This window comes from Saimiri boliviensis, chromosome 1, assembly GCF_048565385.1.
Source record: "Saimiri boliviensis isolate mSaiBol1 chromosome 1, mSaiBol1.pri, whole genome shotgun sequence".
In the NCBI taxonomy this organism is placed as follows: domain Eukaryota; kingdom Metazoa; phylum Chordata; class Mammalia; order Primates; family Cebidae; genus Saimiri; species Saimiri boliviensis.
The window spans coordinates 158778682-158790323 of record NC_133449.1 but is presented as its reverse complement, the minus strand read 5'-3'; positions in this window follow the sequence as shown (position 1 = coordinate 158790323).

Genomic DNA, 11642 nt, shown 5'->3' with positions numbered 1-11642 from the left:
ACAGACATGGCAGTGTGATTTGCTGCCTTCCTTCCCCTCACCTATATCTGGCATTTCTCCCCATGCTATCTCTCCCCACCTCCCCGCCCCCCGTCCCTCCCCTATTTCCCCCCAACGGACCCCAGTGTGTAGTGCTCCCGTCCCTGTGTCCATTTGTTCTCAATGTTCAACACTCGCCTATGAGTGAGAACATACGGTGTTTGATTTTCTGTTCTTGTGTCAGTTTGCTGAGAATGATGGTTTCCAGGTTCATCCATGTCTAAGTAGTATAAAGCAGGCTGCCCTGCCATCTTGTGGCTAACACAGAGAAGAATTTCCTGTTCAAAGTGGATACAAACCTGATCTTTATGGTTTGAGTGTTGGTATTTCAAATGAAATTTCCGAAGAATCACAAGAGAGTGGCAGAGGCCTTTCACTTGGCCCAATTCAACCACCCTCATGGTGTTCATTGGACACACACCTGGAACTCGCAGTAAAAATTCATGAGACACATTCCCTTCATCAGAGTTGCTGATTCACATATTTCCGGTGCATGTAGTGCAATAGGTTTTGAAAAATGCAAACAAAAATGTGACCCCACTGCAAATAACAATTTCCTTCACCTCAGTAACTCCCCTTATGCGTTTGGCCATAAACTCTCACCCACCCCGTGGCAACACCGCTAACTACTGGCACATTTTGTTTCCTGTATGACTCCTCTAGAATTTTCTGAGTTGAATCATACAATATTTTCTCTTCACTTCCTGACTTCCTTCACTCAGCATGACATCTGTAAGATTTATCCATATTGCCATATCATAACTTAAACATTTTTACTGCCAAGTAATATTTCCTTGTAGAGATATATCACAATGAATCCTCATCAACTGAGGACATTTGAGTTGTTACAATTTGGGGCAAATATGAAAAAATCATTCTGAACATTTGCATATGAGCCTTTGTGAGGACATAGTTTTTTGTTTTTTTGTTTTTTTCATTTATGTTGGTAAATAGCTGTGAGGAAATTCACACGGTCATCTGAACATATACATGTGTGATAACTTTTAACAAAGCTGTCACATCTTTTTTCCAAGAGGTTATCTTATTTTATATTCTACCAGCAATGTGCAACTATTCCTGTTCCACCTTATCCATGCCAACACTTGGTACTAACAGTCCAAATCATTTTAGCTGATAAGTACGTGTCCTTTAATGTCTCACTGTCATTTTAATTTGGATTTCCCTGGTTAATAATGAGAAGCATCTTTTCATATGTGCATTGGCTGTATGTATATACTATATGTGTATATAGATAGATAGATATAAAATGTATATATATATGTACCTGCAATATTACCTTTTATGAGATTTGTTCAAATTGTTTGCCCATTATTGAATTTGCTAAATTTTCTTGTTATTATTGATTCGTTGGACTCGTTCACATATTGTGAATATTAGTCCTTTGTGAGATATCTGTGTTGAGAGTCTTCTCCTCTAAGTCTATAGATGGTCATTTTCTTTTAAAGACTTAGGATTATTATGTCATCTTGGGAACTGAATCCTTTGTCGTTAGGAAATGCTTGTTATTAACTCTAGCAACAATCCTTCTTTAAAAGTCTATTTTATCTTATATTAACATGGACACTCGCAGCTTTCTTTTTATAGTGTTTGCATGGCATGTTGTCTTCCCATGCCTGTGTATTTGAAGGGAGTCACTGGTAGATGACATTTGGTTGAGTCTTGTCTCTACTTTACGTCTTTCCGTTGGAATGTTTGGGTCATATGCATTTATTGGAATCTCCTTTTCAGTGTAGTCAGGTTTATACCGACCATCCTGCTATTGGTTTTATAATTGTCCCATGTGTTCTTTGTCGCTGTCTTGCTATTTTCTGTGCCTTTGTGGAATTTGTATATTTTACCTTTATGTTTTACATTTTTAGTGGTGTCTGTATGGAATATAATACACACCTTTCATAATCGCAGTCTACCTTCAGATGCTATGATGCCACTTCACTCATGGTGTAAAAGCACTTTAATGCAATGTACTTTCATTTCCCTCCTATTCTCTGGGCTCTTGTGCTTTTGAACTTCTGCAAATGTGATAAACTCCACCATATATTGCTATTATTTTTGCTTTATTAAACAGTCAGTTATCTCTTAAAGTGGAAAATACAGGAGAAAATAAAATGATTTTTACTTCACCAAACCATCACCATTTCCAGGGTTCTTTGTTCCTTTATGTAGAAGCAATTTCCATCTAGTGTCACTTTCTTGACCCAAAGAACTTCCTCCCACATTTCATGTGGTGCAGCTGAGCGATAATAAGTACGTTTGTTTTTGTTTTTCTGCAAAATCTTTACTTGAAAATATTTTTACTTCATACAGAATACAGATTGACAGGGTGATTTTTTCCCCAGCACTATCAGCATTTTTAAGATTCTCATTGTCTCCAGCTTGCATATTTTCTGCAGATAAGTCTGTAATGCTTCACATATTTGGTCCCCTGTCTATGTCCTTTTTCCACCAGCTCCTCATAAGATTTTCTCTTCCTCATTTATGTCAGATGGTGTTTTTAGCTTCATAAATCTGTGAATTTACAGATTTTCCTCATATTTTAACAAATTATTATCATTATTTCTTGGACTATCTTTTTTCCCCTCATTTCCTCTGATCCTTCAATTTTATGAATGTTAGACTGTTCACTACAATCGTCCCACACTAAGGTTCTATTAAGATTTTTCGTTTTAGTCTTTTTCTGTGTGTGCTTCTATTTCAATATTTTCTATTGCTTGCCATCAAGTTTACTAGCGTTTCATTTTGTTTACTGTGCTGTCATTTAATCCACTTTAGAAATAACATTGGGTTCCTTTTTATGCTTTTTATTTCTCTCCTCAGTGTTTTGCTTTAATTTTATGAACATGCTTGTAATATTTATAATACCTATTTTAAGGTCCTTGTCATTTCTGGACCTGTGTTGACTGGTTTTACTCTTCTAGTTCACTGTTTGTTGTTTCTTTACGTGCTGATGACATTATAGGATGCTGGACATTGTGAATGTTAACATTATTATGTGTTTGGTTTGTGTTTCCTCCCTTTTGGATGTGTTTTGTTTCCTCATTTGTTTGTTGTTATATTTTGTTCTGTTTTGTTTTATTTTAACAGACAATTGTAAATCCAGTTGATCCTCTGAAATTATATGATTCAGGAAAGTCAGTTCTAGAGTAGTCTTTACTTTTGGGCAATTTAGCCCTACTTCTAGGGTGTCACTGCTATATAAGTGGTTGCCAAAGGATTCAAAAGTGATTTACTCCAGCTGAGTGAGGTTTAGCTGTCTCCCGGCCCCATCCCTGCGTGGGATATAAGAACCACTCCCCTTTCAGCTCCCCAGCTGCTGCTCTTCATGTGGCTCCACAGAATCCCACACTACCCACGTGGGCAGATTGGCATTCAGCACAGGCTCAAAGAGTCCCTGAGGTACGTTCCTGGAGCTGGTTCTCTGCATAGCTCCCAACAATTCCGTACTGTATCCTGTCAATTTTGGCAACTTTTGACTCCCCACCAGTCACTGTGTCTTTAGCTCTGTAAAGTTACTGACCCGTGACAACCGTCTCTGCTCTAAGGAGCATCTTGCTGGTTTCTTTCTCTCAGGGAACATCATACCACACTGTTGTTGAATATCTGAAAGTAGTTATTTCATAATTCTGTCCAATTTTTTATAGCATAGGGGTAAATCTAACTCCAGATTATCCACCAATTGATAAAAATAGAATTTCCACAGAAGTTAGCTTTTAATATACAGTGAAAATCACTGTGTATTGACTCCCTGTGGCGCTGCAACAGATTTCCACAACCTTGGTTTAAAACAACAGAAAATTACTACCTCCTGGTTCTGGAAGCCAGAGTCTGACATGAAGGATCTGGCAAGTCTGTATTCCCAGCACAGGCTTCAAGAGGGATTCTGTTATTTGCCCCTTTGAGCTTCTGGGGCATATTGGCCTTCCTTGACTTGTACCTGCATCACATGGGGAAAGTTCTGAAAATAAGAACTTCCAGTAAGATTCCAGTCTAATGTCCTAATTTAAAAATATATGATTAGAAGCCCAAAAATATGAAGAAGACATTCTCATTTATAAAGCTGATGAAATGCATAGATTCCCAGACCATACCATCAGAAACTGATTCAGTAACTTTGGACTAAGAAGAGAGAATCTCAATTTTCCAAAATCCAGAAAAGACAGTGATGCAAGTAGCCAGTGAACCACTCTCAGAAACAGCATTCAAAGAACTCTCACTTGGTCAGCAAAGGTAACCAACCAAGTCCGCAAATCAAAGGAACATAATACAACCTCCAGCTAAAGAGCTTGTTAAACCTGCAAGCTTAGTACCAATTCTTCCGGATTTTGCTACATTTTTTGGACTCCAAGAGCAGAAAGTGATACAATATTCTCTATAAGACTTAATTCTAGCCTCCCTGGCGACATTATCACTAGTGTCTTTTTTTTTTTTTTTTTGAGACAGAGTTCCGCTCTTGTTACCCAGGCTGGAGTGCAATGGCGCGATCTCGGCTCACCGCAACCTCCGCCTCCTGGGCTCAGGCAATTCTCCTGCCTCAGCCTCCTGAGTAGCTGGGATTACAGGCACGTGCCACCATGCCCAGCTAATTTTTTGTATTTTTAGTAGAGACGGGGTTTCACCATGTTGACCAGGATGGTCTCGATCTCTTGACCTCGTGATCCACCCGCCTCGGCCTCCCAAAGTGCTGGGATTACAGGCTTGAGCCACCGCGCCCGGCCTATCACTAGTGTCTTTGCTTGACTTCCTGCTGAGATGGACCCCATCTTCTCTAAAGCAATTCTTCATCTACTGTGAATCTGCAAATGGTATTTTGAGAAGGAAAAGCAGAATGCTGTTTGTTTCTTTCTCTTTGCCCTCCCGTGCTGGCAGTCGTCCAGGCAAGGAGCCAAGAGGAGCAATGCTCACGAGGAACTCCATGCTTGATAACGGATGTTTGACGTGCCTCACTTTAGTCAAGATGCAACCTTTACAAACAGGCACTGAAGCAAGACACGTTTCAGGACAGCAGGGAGCTGACACACGCAGTCTCAGAGCCTCAGTGGGCTCGGGTACATACCCCTAAATCCTCATTTACCAGCCACTGAACCTCTCGGCCTTTCATTTTTTTATATATATTTAAAAGAGGGACACCAATACGTATAATTCATAGAACTGTTGTGAGATTGAGCTGGGATGAGTAGAACTCAAGAGGGTCTGCAAATAGTAAGTGCTTAATGGATGTTAACCTCTATTACCACCTGGGTGGGGTGCACCTCACAACTCAAGAAATGTGAATTCCCCAGGATCGAGCCACAGGCCATGGGAGGCAGGAGGTCACCTATCTTCCATGAGAATTGTATGTGACATATTCTAAAGGACATGGGATGCTCAAGGAATGGTGTGACTTTCCCAGGATTGAGCCACAGGCCATGGGAGGTAGGAGGTCACCCGAGTCCCAGCTGAGGCACTTTAGCAATGTGTTATTTTGTACCTTAAGGAAGGACCCAGTAGAAGGCTGCTGGCAGTTTTCTCAGGGGAGCATGTCAAGAATATCGCAGGTGCCTTAGCCAACTTGCATTTTAAAGCAATTAGAAAAGATGAGGTTGAGCGTGAGGAGGCAGGATAGCCTTCAATTAACTGGAAGATTGTCAGGTGCAAAGGAAGTAGACTTCTCTTCTTTTTTGCAAAGGAAGTAAACTTCTCTTCTTTTTTTGTTACCCAGGCTGGAGTGCAATGGCGCGATCTTGGCTCACCACAACCTCCGCCTCATGGGTTCAGGCAATTCTCCTGCCTCAGCCTCCTGAGTAGCTGGGATTACAGGCACGTGCCACCATGCCCAGCTGATTTTTTGTATTTTTAGTAGAGACGGGGTTTCACCATGTTGACCAGGATGGTCTCGATCTCTTGACCTCGTGATCCACCCACCTCAGCCTCCCAAAGTGCTGGGATTACAGGCTTGAGCCACCACGCCCGGCTGGAAGTAGACTTCTCTGTGTGGCTGCAAGCTTGGAACTAGTGCGTTGGAATAGAAATCATACAACAATAGGTTTCAGCCCAACTTTGGACAGAACTTCCTGGCAACTACAGCTGTCAACAAGTGGTCTGGGTTGAATCATGGTAGAATGTTATCCAATTCAGGAATGGTTTGTTGAATAAACATCTATTAGAAATGGTAAGTAAGGAATTTTGCATTGGCTGATGGGAGGCTGTGCCTGACTTCTGAGTCCAACCCCTAACATCCTTCATTTCACAAGCGTAATCCAGTTATGCAGGAGACTTAGGAAACAGCGTGGTCTGATACTTGGCTTTTTTAAGATAATGCAAAATAAAGCAGGTAAATGTTTTCTTAATGTATATCAATATACATATGAGTATGTTTGTGTACCTTAGTCATTCTGCATGTTAAAATGTTTGAATCTATTTTCATTTTAATGACGACTTACCATGCTCCAAGGTCATCCTTTTGAGCAAGAGTTCTAATTAGTGACTTAGACATCACAAAAAACCTAGACATTATCTGAATATACACAATTGCCAGCTAAGAATTTGGAAGTTGTTATTTCAAATAAATTCCTGATTTTCAGTCACAATCTGTTGCTCTTCACTGCAGAGGAAACGTCTAGCTCTGTCTGCCGTGGAAGGCGTCTTTGATAGTGGGTGAAGAATGCGGGAGAGGAGAAAGCTGTAGACAGGCAGGGGCATGCTTCTGTTTGGTTTGTCTCATCAAGCTTAGTTTCTCTTATGAGAATGGCATCAATTGTGGGCTTTTGTTTGGTAAGTGTTGCTTCTGGGGATTCTTCTTGCATTAGGAAATACATGTGATGGAGAAATGTTACTCTCCTCAACGCTGTTGCATTACAGTTGATGGAAAAATCAAAGATATGCATAGTTATGATGAGGATTCAGATGGATTCAGATCAGCTTTACAGAGGGCCAATCTGCAACTTAAATTACTAATTTTATGGATATATTAGCTCAGGAAATTTATTTTTTAGCACAGCATTTTATTGTTTTGCAGGGAATGAATATTTACAAAAATCCTGTCTACCATGTGTATAGTGCTATGGATCCAGAGGGCACTCCATTAGTAAGAGTTTGGTATTGGAGATTTCCTTTTCCTTCTAGTTCACTGTGGACATTCATAGATTTAAGCTCTCTTAAAAACCAAACAAACAGGAAACCTCTCACATTTACCTCTAATATGTTTAAGGTTAGGGAGGATCCAGGGATAAAATTTAACTTTTTGATCTTATATATTTACCATTTGCCTACTTGTCTGATGGCAAGCAGAGATAGTCAAAACAAAAACATAATTTCTTTACCAAGTGTTTTTTGTTTATTTTATTTATTTTATTTATTTTTTTGAGACAGAATCTCACTCTGTCACCAGGCTGGAGTGCAGTGGCACCATCTCAGCTCACTGTAACATCTGCCTCCTGGGTTCAAGCGATTCTCCTGCCTCAGCCTCCCAAATAGCTGGGACTACAGGTGTGCACCACCATGCCCAGCTAATTTCTGTATTTTTAGTAGAGATCGGGTTTCACCATGTTGGCCAGGATGGTCTCAATCTCTTGACCTCGTGATCCGCCCACCTCGGCCTCCCAAGGTGCTGGCATTACAGGCATGAGGCATTGCGTCTGGCCTATCCAGAGTTTTTAAGGAATGGAAGAACGGGCTGATTTATATTTTTTCCAATGTGTTTGCTTCTCTCTTCCTCTCTTTCCTTCTGTCTCTCATCCATGTGTGTATCATATATACACATATGTATATGTCTACATACATATGAGTGTGCATCCTATATACATCTATGCATGTGTTCTATGTATATTACATCGTTTTATATATATATATATATGTGTGTGTGTGTGTGTGTGTGTGTGTGTATACATCTAGCCACAGTGATATTTCTCTTTCTTTAGTTATTACTTTTTATGTCATAGTGTATAATTAAAATAGCAAATAGAGCTCCATGTAGGGAAGATGGCAACTTTCAGAAGCCCAGAAGAAAACTGAACACATAGTGTTAATTTAAAAATAAGACCAGTGCTTACGTAGAGCCAACTCTGCACAACATAAATAAACCATGTTGTAGAAGCCTCTGATTTAATTTTGCACAAACCAGGCTCATCTGAACAAAATGCCTATGGTATTAAATATGTAGAAGGATTATTTAAATTTTATTTTATTAAAAGTGATATTTCCGTTTCCTGCCATGTGAAAAGTAAGTTACCTGTTATGATTGGCCTGTCACTTCCTGAGTGAGTTTCTGTCTGATTCCTTCAGGTTAGAACAGGGTTGGAGGTTACTGTGCCATTGTGCTTAAAATCTTTTTTTTTTTTTTTTTTTAATTTTTTTATTTTTTTTTTTTTTTTTCCTTTTTTTTTTTTTTTTAATTGCATTTTAGGTTTTGGGGTACATGTGATGAACATGCAAGATTGTTGCATAGGTACACACATGGCAGTGTGCTTTGCTGCCTTCCGTCCCCTCACCTGTATCTGTCATTTCTCCCCATGCTATCTCTTCCCACCTCCCCACCCCCTGCCCCTCCCCCATTTCCCCCCAACAGACCCCAGTGTGTAGTGCTCCCCTCCCTGTGTCCATGTGTTCTCATTGTTCAACACCCGCCTATGAGCGAGAATATACGGTGTTTGATTTTCTGCTCTTGTGTCAGTTTGCTGAGAATGATGGTTTCCAGGTTCATCCATGTCCCTATAAAGGACGTGAACTCATTGTTTTTGATGGCTGCATAATATTCCATGGTGTATATGTACCACATTTTCCCTATCCAGTCTATCATCGTTGGGCATTTGGGTTGGTTCCAGGTCTTTGCTATTGTAAACAGTGCTGCAATGAACATTCGTGTGCACGTGTCCTTGTAGTAGAATGATTTATAATCCTTTGGATATATACCCAGTAATGGGATTGCTGGGTCAAATGGGATTTCTATTTTTAGGTCCTTGAGGAATCGCCACACTGTCTTCCACAATGGTTGAATTAATTTACATTCCCACCAACAGTGTAAAAGTGTTCCTATTTCTCCACATCCTCTCCAGCATCTGTTGTTTCCCGATTTTTTAATGATCGCCATTCTAACTGGTGTGAGATGGTATCTCAGTGTGGTTTTGATTTGCATTTCTCTGATGACCAGTGATGATGAGCATTTTTTCATATGTTTGTTGGCCTCCTGTATGTCTTCTTTTGTAAAGTGTCTGTTCATATCCTTTGCCCATTTTTGAATGGGCTTGTTTGTTTTTTTCTTGTAGATCTGCTTTAGTTCTTTGTAAATTCTGGATATCAGCCCCTTGTCAGATGGGTAGACTGCAAAAATTTTTTCCCATTCTGTTGGTTGCCGATTCACTCTACTGACTGTTTCTTTTGCCGTGCAGAAGCTGTGGAGTTTGATTAGGTCCCATTTGTCTATTTTGGCTTTTGTTGCCATTGCTTTTGGCGTTTTGGTCATGAAGTCCTTGCCTACACCTATGTCCTGAATGGTTTTGCCTAGATTTTCTTCTAAGGTTTTTATGGTATTAGGTCTGATGTTTAAGTCTTTAATCCATCTGGAGTTAATTTTGGTGTAAGGTGTCAGGAAGGGGTCCTGTTTCTGCTTTCTGCACATGGCTAGCCAGTTTTCCCAACACCATTTATTAAACAGGGAGTCCTTTCCCCATTGCTTGTTTTTGTCAGGTTTGTCGAAGATCAGATGGTTGTGGGTATGTTGTATTTCCTGTGAGGCCTCTGTTCTGTTCCATTGGTCTATATCTCTGTTTTGGTACCAGTACCATGCTGTTTTGATTACTGTAGCCTTGTAGTATAGTTTGAAGTCCGGTAGTGTGATGCCTCCCGCTTTGTTCTTTTTGCTTAGAATTGACTTGGCTATGCGGGCTCTCTTTTGGTTCCATATGAAGTTTAAGGTGTTTTTTTCCAGTTCTGTGAGGAAGGTCATTGGTAGCTTGATGGGAATAGCATTGAATCTGTAAATTACTTTGGGCAGTATGGCCATTTTCACGATGTTGATTCTTCCTAACCATGAACATGGAATGTTTCTCCATCTGTTTGTATCCTCTCTTATTTCGTTGAGCAATGGCTTGTAGTTCTCCTTGAAGAGGTCCTTTACGTTCCTTGTTAGTTGTATTCCTAGGTACTTTATTCTCTTTGTAGCAATTGTGAATGGCAGTTCGTTCTTGATTTGGCTCTCTTGAAGTCTATTACTGGTGTATAGGAATGCTTGTGATTTTTGCACGTTGATTTTGTATCCTGAGACTTTGCTGAAGTTGTTTATCAGTTTCAGGAGATTTTGGGCTGAGATGATGGGGTCTTCCAGATATACAATCATGTCATCTGCAAATAGAGACAATTTGATTTCCTCCTTTCCAATTTGGATACCCTTTATTTCTTTTTCTTGCCTGATTGCTCTGGCTAGAACTTCCAGTACTATATTGAATAGGAGTGGTGAGAGAGGGCATCCTTGTCTAGTGCCAGATTTCAAAGGGAATGCTTCCAGTTTTTGCCCATTCAGTATGATATTGGCTGTTGGTTTGTCGTAAATAGCTTTTATTGTTTTGAGATACGTTCCGTCAATACCTAGTTTATTGAGGGTTTTTAGCATAAAGGGTTGTTGAATTTTGTCAAAAGCCTTCTCTGCATCAATCGAGATAATCATGTGGTTTTTGTCTTTGGTTCTGTTTATGTGGTGAATTACGTTTATGGACTTGCGTATGTTGAACCAGCCTTGCATCCCCGGGATGAATCCTACTTGATCATGGTGGATGAGCTTTTTGATATGCTGTTGCAATCGGTTTGCCAGTATTTTACTGAAGATTTTTGCATCTATGTTCATCATGGATATTGGCCTGAAATTTTCTTTTCTTGTTGAGTCTCTGCCGGGTTTTGGTATCAGGATGATGTTTGTCTCGTAAAATGATTTGGGAAGGATTCCCTCTTTTTGGATTGTCTGGAATAGTTTCAGAAGGAATGGTATCAGCTCCTCCTTGTATGTCTGGTAGAATTCAGCTGTGAACCCATCTGGACCTGGGCTTTTTTTGGGTGGTAGGCTCTTTATTGCTGCCTCGACTTCAGACCATGTTATTGGTCTATTCAGGGTTTCGACTTCTTCCAGGTTTAGGCTTGGGAGGTTGCAGGTGTCCAGGAATTTATCCATTTCTTCCAGGTTTACTAGTTTATGTGCATAGAGTTGTTTGTAATAATCTCTGATGATGGTTTGGATTTCTGTGGAATCTGTGGTGATATCCCCTTTATCGTTTTTTATTGCATCAATTTGGTTATTCTCTCTTTTCTTTTTTATTAATCTGGCTAGTGGTCTGTCTATTTTGTTGATCTTTTCAAAAAACCAGCTCCTGGATTTATTGATTTTTTGAAGAGTTTTTTGTGTCTCTATTTCCTTCAGTTCTGCTCTGATCTTAGTTATTTCCTGTCTTCTGCTAGGTTTTGAGTTTTTTTGATCTTGCTCCTCTAGCTCTTTCAATTTTGATGATAGGGTGTCAATTTTCGATCTCTCCTTTCTTCTCATGTGGGCACTCATTGCTATATATTTTCCTCTAGAGACTGCTTTAAATGTGTCCCAGAGATTCTGGTATGTTGTGTCTTCGTTC